The 15,174-nt window shown below is 40.7% G+C and overlaps 1 protein-coding gene across 4 annotated transcripts in view; it reads right to left on the reverse strand.

Annotated features, from left to right (window-relative positions):
- The window catches only part of DIAPH2 (diaphanous related formin 2), a 420,545-nt gene that overhangs the window by 192,968 nt on the left and 212,403 nt on the right, over nt 1-15,174 (reverse strand). The gene's annotated exons all lie outside the window — the stretch shown is intronic.

Genomic DNA, 15,174 nt, shown 5'->3' on the forward strand with positions numbered 1-15,174 from the left:
TGTCACCCAACTGCCAGTCCCATCACATTAACAGTCTGTCTCTCATTGCATATGCTGACTGAAAATGAACATTTTCTTGCTCATGAGTGATGAAGAGATACACTCAGAATAATCTAAGGCAATTTGGGATGACCTCTGTGAATTCCTAGTAACATATAATGCTGGAAACATAGGTTTATGCTCAGTTGTCTTAAGGTCCCGACACAGCATTTCAATGGTCCACTTTGACTGGACCATTGCAACACCTTGATTCTTTTTTCAGCTATTCTGTTATAAATTTGCTGGTGTGTTTGGGATCATTGTCCTATTACAAGACCCTATTTTGGCCAAGCTTTAGTTGTCAGAGAGATGGCCTCACATTTGACTCTAGAATATTTTGGTACACAGAAGAGTTCATGTTCAACTCAATGACTACAAACTGCCCAGGTCCTTGGGCTTCAAAATAAGCCCAAATCATCACCCTTCCACCACCATGCTTGGCAGTTGGCATGAGGTGTTTGTGCTGATATGCTGTGCTTGGTTTTTGCCAAATGTGGCGCTGTAGATTATGACCAAACATCTCCACTTTGACCTTGTCTGTCCAAAGGACATTGTTCCAGAAGTCTTGTGATTTCTCCAGATGCAATTTTGCAAATCTAAGCTGTGCTATGTTCTTTTTAGAGATAAGAGGATTTCTCCTGGCAATCCTTCCAAACCAACCATACTTGTACAGTCTTTTTCTAACTGTACTGCCATGAACTTTAACATTTAACATGCTGAGGCCTATAGAATCAGAGATCATATAATCAAAGAATCATGAAGTTAAAAAGGGCCTATAAGGCCAAGGCCAACTCCCTGCTCCATGCAGGAATACAAATCAGAGGATATCTGCCAGGTGGTTGTCTAAATTTCTCTTGAATATCTCCAATGTCGGAACACTCACCATTTCACAAGGTAATTGGTAATTTCTGCAATTTCTCCGAGTATTTCATGGTCTGACTTTGGGGTGAAATTTGCTCGGATGTCCTCTCCTGGGAAGATTGGCAACTGTCTTCAATGTTTTCCCATTGTGAATAATCTTCCACACTGTAGAACGATCAACTTTAAATTGTTTGGAAACAGGGCTGTATAACCGTTTCCAGAACGATGGGCAGCATCAATTGCTTCGGTATGATCATTGCTAATGTGTTTCCTTTTTGACACTGTGTTAACACACACCAGTAAACTGCTAATACTTTGGCTTTTATAGAGGTGGCCACACTTGCTGATGATCAATTACTCCAAGGTAGTTGGTTAGAAGCACTTGGCTGCTACTTAGCCTCTTAATTCCTATGGAAGCAGTTAGGGTGTAGTTAGTTTTTTACACGTGGCTCCTCCATTTTGGCTTTATTTTTGTTAAGTAAAGTTCATCTGAGGTTGTATTTATCTAATTTTCAGACCTGCTAAGGACCAGATGATTATTATGTCCTGATACATAAAACCACAGAATTCAAAGAGGGTGTACTTTTGTTTTCACATGACAGTACAATACTGCTGTAGAGCAATTTGTTTTCAGTTCTTATTTCAATTTATGAAACAAGCACCTGTTCAGAACATCTACTGGACCACATACCCAGCTTGATTTATACCTACATCTTATACCTATATCTTGTTAAATATACAGAAGAGCATTGCATACCTTTTTTCTTTTCTTATCACAGTATGCATAGAACTCTAATAAAGCATTTGCCCTATCTTTTCCAAAAGACAAAATGCGACAGAGATATTAGCAAAAGTAGTACCAAAACTATTTATGAACACCTGAGTATTCAATGTTTCTACTGTGGAAGAAGAGAAGGCTCAGTCAAGCATAAACAAAGGGAATTTTCTCCACATGATTGACCCTAAAAGTGAGACAGCAAGTTGAAAGCATTAGCAAGTAAAGTAACATCTTTTCAAATGTTCAAGCAAAGCTGGATTCACACTTCACAAATGTAAAGCAATGTTTTGGGGTGAAATGAACCATCTTAGAATTTTCCTTGGAGTACTTTCAGAAAACTCATTTGGGTTGGAAAAAAATGTTCATGCACAAAAAGATAGAGAAAGTGTTCTTAGATCAGCAGGCAAACATTAAATATTATTTCCCTGTTTTTATGGACCTTTCATTATTTCAGCACAGACATTTTTCTGAATTTAAAAACTCTCGTTTCTGAGCCACAAATCTTATTGTTAACATACTTAAAACTCAAACAGCACTAAGTGGTCAGAGAGTATAAACCACTTATAAAGAAAATGTTTATGTCATGTAAAACTCTCTATTCAGTGATATTCAAGCTGTGAAAATGACTACTGTGTTGGCACATGGTTTATTTTATATGACTTGTTTACTGCAGCAAGCATTTACTTCTATCTAGTTAGTACAAACTGTATTTCAGCCATTACTGTGAATTTGGTTTATTTTCATTGCTTTTAATATATTAGTTGATGGTTCTTAAATCAGGATAGGAACTAAATCTTATATTATCAGCTTAGCTTAGGCATCTGCTGTAAAAGGCAGAAGAAAAGTTTTCTTTTTAAAAAAATACAACTGAAGCAAAATGTGCTGCTTATATTCTGCCCCATAGTACTTAAAACACTCTCTGGATGGTTTACAATTTAATTATATAGTGGTGCCTCGCTTGACGACGTTAATCCGTTCCAGCGAAATCGCTGTAGAGCGGAATCGTTGTCAAATGAAATAAAAAAAGCCTATTGAAAACCGTTCGAGGCGTTCCAATGGGTGAAATACCTCAGCGTCCAGCAAAGATCCTCCGTAGGGTGGCCATTTTCTGCTCCCTGTATAGCGAAAAATCCGTCCTAAAAACAGTGGGGAGCCATTTTGCACAGTGGGTAGCCATTTTGGAAACCCGATGATTAGCTGTTTTGATCGTCGTAAAGCGAAAAATTGGTTCCCAAAGCAGGGAACCAATCATCGTAAAGCTGTTTTTTCCTACTAGAACATCGTTTTGCGATCGCAAAAGCGATCACAAAAACCTAATCGTCAAGTGGATTCGTTGTTTAATGAGGTAATCGTTAAGCGAGGCACCACTGTACAGACTACACATCCCCCACCCCACCCTGTGAGCTGCTCTATTTACTGACCTGGGAATGATGGAAGTCTGAGTCAGCCTTGAGCCAGCTACTTGAGCCTGTCAGGATTGAACTCAGGTTGTCAGCAGAGTTTTAGCTACAATATTGCAATTTAACCAGTGCATTAGAAGGCTCTCTTAGCTACCATTGTATTAGCAAAAGACAATTGTTGTCAGTTCTCATCTTGGATGGCTCTGGGAAACAAGTTTGTCTGCACAAGAATTAACTACTTCCTGTGTATTTCCCACTGTTCCACCAATGAGTCATGCAAGGGGCTGTCCTGTTTTACCAACACACTATAAAATGTTTATAATTTGACTGACTTACAATCTGAAGGTTATCAAAAATGGCAAGTAATGAGAATAGGAAATAAACTTGCTAGCTGATTTCAGCATGTAATAGCTTTACAGCAAAATTAAGATGCAAGAAATGTAATACCTATGCTATGTTCATTGAGATTTAGTAACATAACAAGACACAAGTAGACCAAAAAAGAAGGGGGGAGGGAATAAAGCCTTAGAGGCAGTATTATTTCAACTGTTTCAACCTGAAGTCCTCAAACATGCTTATCAATTCTATCCAGATTTAGGCAGGATTAAGCTAATTCAACTCAAATGGATAAATGCAAACAAACTTGAATGTTTCCAAAACCTGAAAACTGTCATTTGACTTAAAGAACAAGAAGGACACATTTAATAGATTATGCAAACACTTACACACACACACACACACACACGAGAGAGAGAGAGAGAGAGAGAGAGAGAGAGAGAGAGGAGAGCAAGCACTCAAATAATAAAACTGAAATGTTAAACACCAAAATAATAGCAGCCTAATAAAAGCCAAAGCAATTAGCCTATAATTCAGAACATAAGCGAACAACACAATAAAATCCATAATAATGCAATCCCTTTACTGAGTCAACAAAAAGAGCCACAAAATGTGCTAAACATTTGAGATCTCATTAATCAAGGAGTTATGAAAACTACAGGAAGATCAGACTTGATGTTGAAGGAAGGGTGTTTCCATGTTTAAATGAGCATGTTATATGCCAGCTTCTACAAATCTACTAATATAGATTTGCTTTCAAAGAATATGTAAGACTTAAATGTAGGTATTCCACAACTGAACATCAACAGCTAAAAAGTGCTGTACTAACATAGAACCATAGAGCTGAAAGGAGCCTATAAGGCCATCAACTCCAACCATATTAAAAGAGTTTGCTTGTGGTTCTCAAAGTAGGGTTTTCTCCCAAACTCTTAACAGACAGGCAGTTCAAACTGCAGAAAATTGCTTCAATGATACTATGAGTCCAATGGAAAATTATTCTTTTTTAAGGTAATGCATTCCAGACCACTGAAGCCAAACCAAACAGTTCTCATGAGACTGTGTGCTACAACTGTTTTTCAAACACAAATGTTTCAATGTAGATAGAGGAAAACAGACACCCGAATATTTATTTTACAAATTGGAAAAAAAAAACACCATGCAAAACAACACAATAAGGGGCAATTTCTAGAAATATATTTGCCTCCACAGTAAGGCTTGAGTTTCTTCGATTCAGTTTACAGTGGGGTCTCTACTTAAGAACAATCCAACTTAAGAACAGCTCCATTTGCTAAATTTTGCTTCTACTTGAGAACAGAAATCCAAGATACGAACAGGAAAAAAAAACCTTTCCTGCTCTTTTTTAAACCTTAGGTCATCTTAGGTTAAAAAAAAAATCTCCCCCTAGTGGTAGAATACGTATTAACCAGCTTTGCATTAGTTCCTATGGGAACTAATGCTTCAATGTACGAACGCACCTCTACATAAAAAAACAGCCAGAACGGATTAATTGGTTTTCAGTCCATTCCTATGGGAAATTTTGCTTCAACTTAAGAATGTTTCAACTTAAGAACACCATTCCAAAACGGATTAAGTTCTTAAGTAGAGGTTCCACTGTAGTTTCTATGGACGGAAAAGAGCAGATACGGATTAAATGTTTTTCAATGCATTCCTATGGGAAATGCAGATTCAACATAAGAACTTTTCAACTTGAGAACCACCTTCCAATACGGATTAAGTTCTTAAGTAGAGACCCCACTGTACTTCAGAAAGCACGATTTATGAAGCACAGCATAACCAGATAGAGTTTTCGAACTATGTTGATTCTTATTTAACAACTTTGCTAGTTTTCATATTTCTCTTTTGTGTGGTTGCCTTCAGAGACACACCTAACCATGCAACTCTACCTCATCAATGCCACATGACTCAAAATCAACCCCAGCCCATGTTCTTTGGGATGGGCTACAATTCTAAATCATTAAGTCAAAAAAACACAGACATAGACGTATTTAACTTCATCATTTAAAATGGACTTAAGATCCATTTCAACCCAAAGAACATGGACTGAAATAGATCTTAAATTACACTCTGTGTGTGGGCCTGTGGGTGTCCATATTGACACACACACTACACATTCTTTTATTTATTTCTATGCTGCCTTTCTCGCAGTAAAGGCACACATAATGAGATAAACAGCTTTTGGGTTATAGCTACAGAGCCAAAGTACTGATCACTTTTTTTCCTGTTTCCAAACAGTTTTTTTATTCCAACAGATCAGATTTGGTGATTTCTTGGCAGCAGCCTCAAAAGGTTTTGGACTGGTAAGTACAGTGGGGTCTTGACTTGAGAACTTAATCCGTATTGGAAGGCGGTTCTCAAGTCAAAAAGTTCTCAAGTCAAATCTGCATTTCCCATAGGAATGCATTGAAAACCATTTAATCCGTATCTGCTCTTTTCCGTCCATAGAAACTAATGGGAAGCTGCTATTCCGCCTTCGACCACTAGAGGGGGATATTTTGTTTCTTTTTTTCTTAGGTCAAGAAAGGTTCAGGGAAGGCAGGGAAAATACAGTCCAGGCAGTCCAGTACCAGGCAGTCCGAAGACTGTCTCCCAGTCCACTCTCTAAATGCTGGGAGGAGTGAGGAAGCAGACAGGCACCCTTTTCACTGGCCAACAGTTAACTGAAAGTTCACTTTTTGCACTTTCCCTGCCTCCCACATGGGTTTTTTTCAGTTCTTAACTCAAATCTAAGTACTTAAGTCAAGTCAATATTTTCCTATGAGAGCGGTTCTTAAGTCAAAATGTTCTTAACTCAAGCCGTTCTTAAGTCAAGACCCCACTGTATACACAAATTATAGCAAAAATATCAGTCAGCAAGTGAGATCAGGTGACCAATGAGGTTGGTGGTTGAAATTAAAACAACAGGGTAGCTCATGTATTCATGAACTGAACTAGGAAAGATAACATAATTTATGTACAATTCTATTCTAACTCAAAGCTCTGTTATCAGTTTTCCAGCATAAGACTAAGAGGAGCAAAATAAACAAAACTTACTCACAAATTTAGCAAAAGACAAAAACTGGGAAGATGAGAAAGGTACAGGTTGGCTTGCTGTTATTCTTGTTTTTAATTTAAACCATACTATCAACATACCAAGGGACGTAGCGGCGCTGTGGGTTAAACCACAGAAGCCTCTGTGCTGCCGGGTCAGAAGACCAGCAGTCGTGAGATCGCATCCACGTGACGGAGTGAGGTCCCTAAATGTCAAGGGGAACCTCCAGAATAGTTACGCCACGGAGAAAGGCTGTAGAGGCTTCCACTGCCCTGGTGGAGTGAGGGCGAACCACTCTAGGGGCTGGTTGTTGAGGAAGTTGATCAGCCAAATGAATGGTAGAGACAACGCATCTGGAGATAGATTGGGAAGTCACCTGATGGCCTTTTGTAGGTAGCTGATGGCTTATGAAGAGAGGAGATGACTGTCTAAAAGGTTGGGTACATTGGAGATCAAAACCAAGAGCTCTTCTAACATCCAACGTATGGAGTATTTTTTCTTGGTTTGAAGAAAGTGACGGAAAAAAATGAAGGAAGGACAATCGGCTGGGAAAGATGAAACTGAGAGACAATTTTGTGGGAGGAAGGAAATGTCCATGAATAACTTCACCTTATTGGGGAAAAATTGTAGATAAGGGTAATCATAGCGTAAAGTTGCCAATTCACTACCTCGTCAAGCTGAGGTGATGGCTACGAGAAAAGCTGTTTTAAAGATGAGGAGTCTTAAGTCAGTTGTAGCTAATGGCTCAAAAGGAGCTTTGGTAAGCTGTTTCAAAACAAGAGTTAGTGACCATTGTGGAGAGGGAGGTTGAGTATCGGGGTAGATATGAGAGACCTTTCAGAAAACGCTATTGTTGTTGGATGTTTGAAGACGTTTGCTGCTGGAGAATTTGGAGGTTGATATGATATTACTGCGGAAAGGTAGACTCTCAAGGATGAGATGGAGAGGCCCTTGGATTTGAGATGTAGGAGGAAGTGGAGAACAGTGGAAAGCGATGGACTGATGGAGGATGATGAGGAAGATTTGGTAAAGGATTGATCCTCCATGCTGCCAGGTGCCGAACAGGTAAGTCCGGGTGTATGACTTGGGAGTTGTTCTGTGTGAGAAGGTGTGGCAGGCAGGGGAGATGGTGGATGTCTGATGAGAGACTGTGGAGAACTAGGAACCAAGTCTGTCTTGGCCACCAAGGGGCTATAATAATGGCATTGGTTTTGTCTTTTTGTAGATGAATGACAGCTTTGAGGAGGAGAGGGAGTGGTGGAAAAAGGTAGGTCTTGGGCCAACGGCCGACAAACGCGTCTCCCTGGGAATGTTTTCCTGTTTCTGCTTGGCAGCAATAGAGTTGGCATTTCCGGTTTGCTCAGGAGGCAAAGAGATCAAGAGTCGGTGTGCCCCATTTCTGGCATAGTTGGCAGAACATTGATTGATCTAGTTCCTACTCGTGAGCTTTGGCATCTGTACGGCTGAGTGAATCTGCTAGGTCGTTGTCTTGACCAGCAATGTGTAAGGCTGTGAGACAGATGTGATATTGCAGACGCCACTCCCAGAGGTTGACCGCTACGTAGAGGAGACCTGGGGAGTGGGTGCCACTTCGTTTTTTTGAAGTAAGGGAAGAACTGATTCTAGAGTAACCATGTGGAATTTTGTTGTGATGATGTAGTTGTTTAATAATTTTAAATCTAGAGTAGGGCGAAGTCCCCCGTCTTTCTTGGGGATGGTGAAATAGCGAGAGAAAAACCCAGTGTTGTTTTGACAGATGGGTTGTATGGCATCTTTGAGAAGTTTATTATTTCTTCTTGCAGGGGTTGTGACGGAGGAATAACAATGTGTGTTGTAGGAGAAAGTTCGAAGAAGTGGATATGGTAGCCATTTTTTATGATGGAGAGTACCCAGGAGTCTGTGGTGATGGATCCCCATGCAGGTAAGTGTTTCCAGAGGGCAGGGTTGGTGGGGTGGGTGGTGATCTCGGTCAGAGGAACGTCAAATATGGTGTTTGGGTTTCTGGTCATACCGCCTAGGGGCAGGCTGTTGCCGGGTTTTGGCTCTTTGGTTTCTGAAGTATGGATTGTAAGAGGTTTGTCCTGGAGGGTCTCGTTGGTCTCTGGTACGAGCTACAGGATCATTTCCATTGATTTTGCTGAGGACGTTGCTGGTAGGAAGGGTAAACTCCCTAACATCTGGCTGCTGAACATTTCTTTTGTATGTTCTCTAATATAGAATCAGTTTCAGCATGAAAAAGACCTGCTCCATCGAATGGGAGGTTATTGATACGTGCCCGAGCATCTTCGGCTAAGCCAGCTGTTCTGAGCCAGGAAAAATGGCCCAGAACTAATGAAGTGGTCATGGACTCGGCTGTAGTCTCTAAAGTGTGGTGGGTGGAAAGCATCTGTTGTTTAGCAACAGAGAGACTTTCTTGTTGGAAGGTTTGAGCTAGTATCTTTTTATCGTCTGGCAGGTATTCAATAAAGGTGGACATGTTGTCTCAGAGGAAGCATTGGTAAGTTCCCATGGCTTCTTGATAATTAGCAACTTGCACGGTGAAGGCTGTGGAAGAGTAAAGCCATCTACCCATTGAGTCTATACGTCAGCTCTCTTTATTTGCTGGTATGAGAGATTGTCGGTGTCGAGATCTCGACTGAGAGGCTTTGGCAAATATAGAATTTGGAGCTGGTTGTTTTTGAAGGGAAATGGCTCTTGGGTCATGCATTCTCTAGAGGTTTTCAATCCGCTTAGACATGGTATGGGAGGGAGCCGGTTTTGTCCAGTATCTCTGCGCAGTACTAAGGAGAGATGGCAACATTGATATGTGTACCATAGTGGTTGTATTTTTAGAGATTGGATCATATAGATGATCGGCTGGTGCTGTTGATGGTCGATGGATTTGCAGATCAAGGGATTTAGCCATGTGAATCATAAGCTGGGCATAGGTCTGGAAATCCTCTGCTGGTGATGGTGGGTCGGTATCGACAAAGTCCAACTCTGGAGAGGTAAGTAATACCAATGGAGTCTGTGGCCGAGATCCATGGTCAAAGCCATCGAGGTCGCTTCTGGAGTCAATGGACTGTCGACCAACTTCAGTGTTGAGAGGCTGAGTTTTGTAGTATTGGTGGTTAAGAGTCAAATAAATGGAGGTGGCATGCCCATGGACATTGACGATATTGAGGATCGTCTACATAGAAAGATTGTGGTTGAGCGTCGACGGACCTTGATTGGTAGGGATGGACCTTGGAGTCGAGCTCAGTGTTGTAACGGTGCCGGGATCAATGACTTGGATTTACCAGAGGATGGGAACTGTGTTGATGTAACAGAATGGAGCATGTGTCCATGGACCAGGATGAATATTGAGGATCATCGATATCAGAGCCTGTGTCTCTGTGATGTCGCAACGGAGGTTGCTGATGCAACGGCATAGCAGTAGAATAAGCTGACACTGGCGATGCCAAGCGTGAAGAGTGATTTCTGTCATCTATTGTAGTACGAAAGTATCAGGAGGCTGGGGCTGCAAAAGTCTCATGTGTGGATGAAATCTGCTCAACCGTCCAAAGTTTTTTTGATACCAAGTGGGGAGCAGGTTGAGGCATAAGCACCTCTCGGTGGTGTGGCCACTTTGACAGCGATGGTTGTTGAGAGGTAGGATGATTGCTAGATGGTATTATCGAACTGGGTAAAACACCTGGTTGACTAGTCAGTGCAGTTTGTTGAGCAGAACACTGGTCGGGGCAAATGGAAAACCAATACGCATGCTGAACATGGGTTTGAACCACACGCGATGAAGCAAGCTGTCAAGACTGTTGATATCAACAGTTCTGGTTAGGGATTGGCGGGTGATCCAAGGGCATCGAATATGGAACGGTGTCAAGCCGTTCAGGATGGGAATCCTCGGGCAATGGAATTGAAGGAATGGAAGGTTGTTGGAAGGAATGGAAGGGTGTGGACTGGGAGGAGAGGACGTTAGTTGGTCGACTCTATCATCCCATTCTGAGGACTGAGAACAGAACTGATGGGATGTAAATCTGTCATAATCTGAGGGAGATCCCACCGAAATTGATTCAGAGAGTTCTTGTGGTTGTGGTGGGATGTCTGTAGGCTTAGACTGTTTCACTCATTTAAGGCAAACAGGCTCTAGAGCTGGAGCAGCTTCAATAGGTTTCCGACATTTAGAAGTTGTTTTCAAAGTTGAGGACTTCGGTATTGAGGGTTTTGATGTGTTTGTCTTCAAAGTGTTAGATGATGCAGATGGAGAATTGGAATGAGCTGGTATAGCCGATGAACGTTGTTTCGATGATTCAGTAACAGCTTTTTCCATTGCTTTGGTTTGGGAAGTGGCCTTACAGAGAGGTTGGGCCATCTGAACTGGTTGCAAGGATTGTTCCCAAAGTTGGAGTTTTAGCCTTGAGAGGCGAGATCGAAGAACTCCACACTTAATTTTTTTGCAATGGGTACAGGAGGAAGTTTGATGTTGTTCTACAAAAAAGGAAAGGCAGTTAGCGTGTCCATCATAAATTGGGATCTTATTATCACAGACAATGCAGTGCTTAAATGGGCCCAAAGGGGCCATGAATAGGAGAAAATAATTGAGGAGAAAAAATGATGATTGAAGGGGTGTGTGCTGGGGCCGGAGGCTGAGCAAGGGGAAAGAAAAAAAAATCTGTTGATAATGAGTTTGATCTAATAGTTTAAAAGAAAAAAGATTGATAACAGGAATTGATAACATTTTTGGCATCACCTGGCAGGACAAAGTTCCAAATAGAGTAGTCCTAGAACGAGCTGGAATTTTTAGCATGTATACATTACTGAAACAGCAATATCTACGATGGCTTGGGCATGGTGTGAGAATGGCTGATGTTCAGATTCCAAAAAGATCTCCTGTATGGAGAATCAGTGCAGGGAAATTGCTCCAGAGGGAGACCACAGTTGTGATACAAGGATATCTGCAATGGGATCTGAAGGCCTTAGGAATGGACCTCAACAGATGGGAAACCTTGACATCTGAGCGTTCAGCCTGGAGGCAGGTAGTGCAGCATGGCCTCTCCCATTTTGAAGAGACCCTTGTCCAGCAGGCCGAGGCAAAGAGGCAGTCCTGAAAGCCACAAAATCAGGGAGCTGGCCGGGGAACAAATTGTATTTGTCTTCAGTGTGGAAGGGATTGTCACTCTCGAATTGGCCTCCTCAGCCACACTAGACACTGTTCCAAGTCCTCCATACAGAGCACGTTACCATAGTCTCTCGAGACTGAAGGATGCCTAGTCTGATCTGAATCTGAATATAGAAGACAGCTGACTGGATAACTCTGTGAGTTAGATATCCAGCTGTGGAGGTTGGGAGTCCAATTACCCACTGTATCAGTCCAGAAGAGCCAGTCTATGTGGCCTTGCACAGTTCCAGGTTACCCTCAGAAGAAGAGAATAGTAAACCACTTGAGTATTATCTACCTAGAAAATTCTGAAAAAGTTCACCACAAGTCAGAAGTGATTTGATGGCACATACTTATTACCAGGCTGAATAACTCAAAGGGTTGCCGAGCCAGACTTTTGGGGATTCAGTTCCCCACTGTGTATCCCAAAAAGAGCCAGCCCATGTGGCCTTGGGCAAGCTGCAAAATCCTAGGATGCCTCCAGAAGGAGGGAACAGTAAACTATTTCTGAGTAAATTACTGCACGTATGAGATGCAACTATACACTATAACTCTTAAAAATCAGCAATGATCTTTTAATTCTGAACTGTTTTTACTGTATTTTATTCCATATGTCTAAAGAAGTAGGCTTGTCCATGAAATATAACAGTCTTTAAAGTGCCACAGGGCTTTGTCCTTTTTTATTTTTTTATTTTCTTTGGGGTTCTCCTGATACTCTACTTAGAAAACCCTGAAAAGCATCACCACAAATCAGAATTATCTGATGGCACACCATTATATACACTTAGAACACAGACTTTCAGCCAAGGAAACGAACTAGCATATGATTCCTGTGAATGATTTGTGGCTACTTGCCATCAACTTGGTACGTTTTTCCTATTCAGAAGTTGCCATTCCAGAGTGCTTTTTGCAGTGCAAGAATTTGGCTAAGAAGAGACACCAGAATGTGATATGTTGGAATATTTTGTGGTTCACTGATTCACTCCCACTGAACCCTGTATGACTGGCAAATGAGGTTGGTTCTACTCCTCTGAAGTTATGCTCCAAGCTATTTTCTGCAACATGGATTTTTGGAACAGAATAGGTATTGGAATATAGTTTCGTTGATATAGTTTAGCACTGCTACATCATTCCCTCTAGTCACATGAACAGTGAATTTGCTTCTTCTACATTCTATTCCATCATGTTTATTGAGATGTAGTTCCTGCAACTGTTTAGTACTTTGTTTCTGTCCATTTCTGTCTCTTGTGATGGGTGATTCTTGTTGACTTGTTCTACTCACAAGTCAGTGTTCTGGGCAATTTTTTTTTGCAAAATAAATACTCTGACTAAAATGGTTACTGGAAGATTCTTCCTGGGGGCATTTTGTGATGGCTTTATCAGCCCCTTCTATTTGAATGGGATGAATCAATTTCATTGGGTTGTCCTACACGGAAGTCACTACTGTATTTCAGGAAAAAAAAAATCTGTTTTGTTGTGTTGTGTTTTTTGTTTGTTTAAAATTTAATTTTTTTAGCTCAGAACAGTATAGGGGTGTTGTTCCGGAGGACTATTGTGACTGGTTGTAGCTGTTCCCTCTAGATGGATGGGAGGGGTGGATTTAATTGGGCTGGTCTACGGAGAAGTTGCTCTTCCAGACTGTTTTTCACAATGTCAATTTTCTGCCTAGAAAGAGTACTGGAGTGATGTTCTTGGGAGCATTTTGTGGCTGGCTGCGTCTACCCCTCTAGTTGGATGGCATAGGTGAATTTGGTTTGGCTGTCTTACAGAGAAGTTGCTATTCTGTGTCATCAAGTTTTGTTCTGGCAGGCTGGGAAGGGGGGGCAAAGGGTCAGGTTTGTTCATTACAACCCATTGTTTTTGACATTGTTAAATGGTTAAAGTGCTTCAATATTTTGTTATTGTTGTTTTATTTTCCCTTGGTTGTTTTCCTTCTTGTTTACCAGTAGATTCAATTTACCTGCTTGCATAAACAACATAAAAATGATAATACAATTTGTTTTGACCAGAAACCTGTCACTCTGCCTACAATAAGCTTCTGTGCTATCTCTGGCTTGCTATTGTAGAAGCAGCAATCACCCATCCGAAACAATGGGGTTTATATTTGCTGGATACCTTTTTTGTGCAAAACTTTATATGCTGATATAACAGACCATTTTGTGGTAAGACTGAACAAATAAGATTCTGGCCTAAACAACCGGCTTTTGATTTCTACAAATTAAAGGAGCTACAGGGTGAAAAACTGCTACAATATACAGTGGTGCCTCCCCCTCTAGTGGTAGAAGGCAGAATAGCAGCTTCCCATTAGTTTCTATGGACGGAAAAGAGCAGATACGGATTAAATGGTTTTCAATGCATTCCTATGGGAAATGCAGATTCGACATAAGAACTTTTCGACTTGAGAACCGCCTTCCAATACGGATTAAGTTCTTAAGTAGAGACCCCACTGTACAAAGCAATATTTCCAAGACATTAAAGATAAAGCTTTGCTGCCTATAAAGTGTCCTGTGCTAACTGACTATACCAGATGACTGAAAATGATAATTTTTCATAAGCATGAAAAGGTACTAATGAAACTTAAATGAAATAAATTTTACAATATTTTACATTTTGTCTTGTCTTGCCTTTTCAAGATATCTACACATGGACTTGCTCACTGAATTAGAAGAAATTAGAGGCCCATTCTCATTAGAAAACCTATTAAAATGGAATATGCAGCAAAACTGTCAAGTGTATAACTACACGAACTTCACCAAACTTTCAAAGCTTAAACAAGGAGCGTCAGAAGGCGCTTCTCTATGATTTTGGTGTCCCTAGGTGCTGGGGGGGCTTTTATAAGCTTTTAAAGGCAAAAATGAATTGGCAAATCGATTCATCAGGAAAAAAAAATCATAAATTCATTATTTGTGATTTGTCAATCTTGACAAATCACCATTTTCTGATTCATGATGTTGTTGTTGTTTAGGCCATCTCTAATTGCAATACATACTCAATCATGTATTTTCAGCAACACAAAGCTTCAACCACTAGTGAAATCCTCTTCTAACTCCTACAAAATTATGAACACTGATGTGCACAGTTGCTAGTGCAGGGTGTCCTTTGATGCTGGATGTATATCTCATCATCTTTAACTACTGATCATGCTAGTTAGAGCTGATGAGAGCTAGAATTCAATGCTATTTGGAGGACACAAAGTTCCCCATCACAGAAATGGTTAATACACTGCACAAGTGAAGAAATTCCGTCAGTTTTTCAGACAGTGTCACATTAGGTACAGAACAAAACATTTTCTTCCTGAAATGATGTCCCATCACCATGTTTTCAGATAGCATTACACTGGATACATTTCCTTCCTGCAGTAACAGTTTATCATCACCTCTTTCCCCTGATCTGCATTACTGTACAACTGTTGGACAGTTTTTCAGTCCCATAAGCAAGACACAATGCGTAACCCATTATGCTGCTGTTTTGTTTCGTTTTCTCCCAGAGGGACAGCCATGTTATTTTATTGTACCAGAAACAACAAAGTGTCTTATAGCACCTAATAAACACATAGCAACATATGCTTTTTCAATAT

The sequence above is a fragment of the Pogona vitticeps genome, chromosome 11 (genome assembly GCF_051106095.1).
Source record: "Pogona vitticeps strain Pit_001003342236 chromosome 11, PviZW2.1, whole genome shotgun sequence".
NCBI lineage: Eukaryota > Metazoa > Chordata > Lepidosauria > Squamata > Agamidae > Pogona > Pogona vitticeps.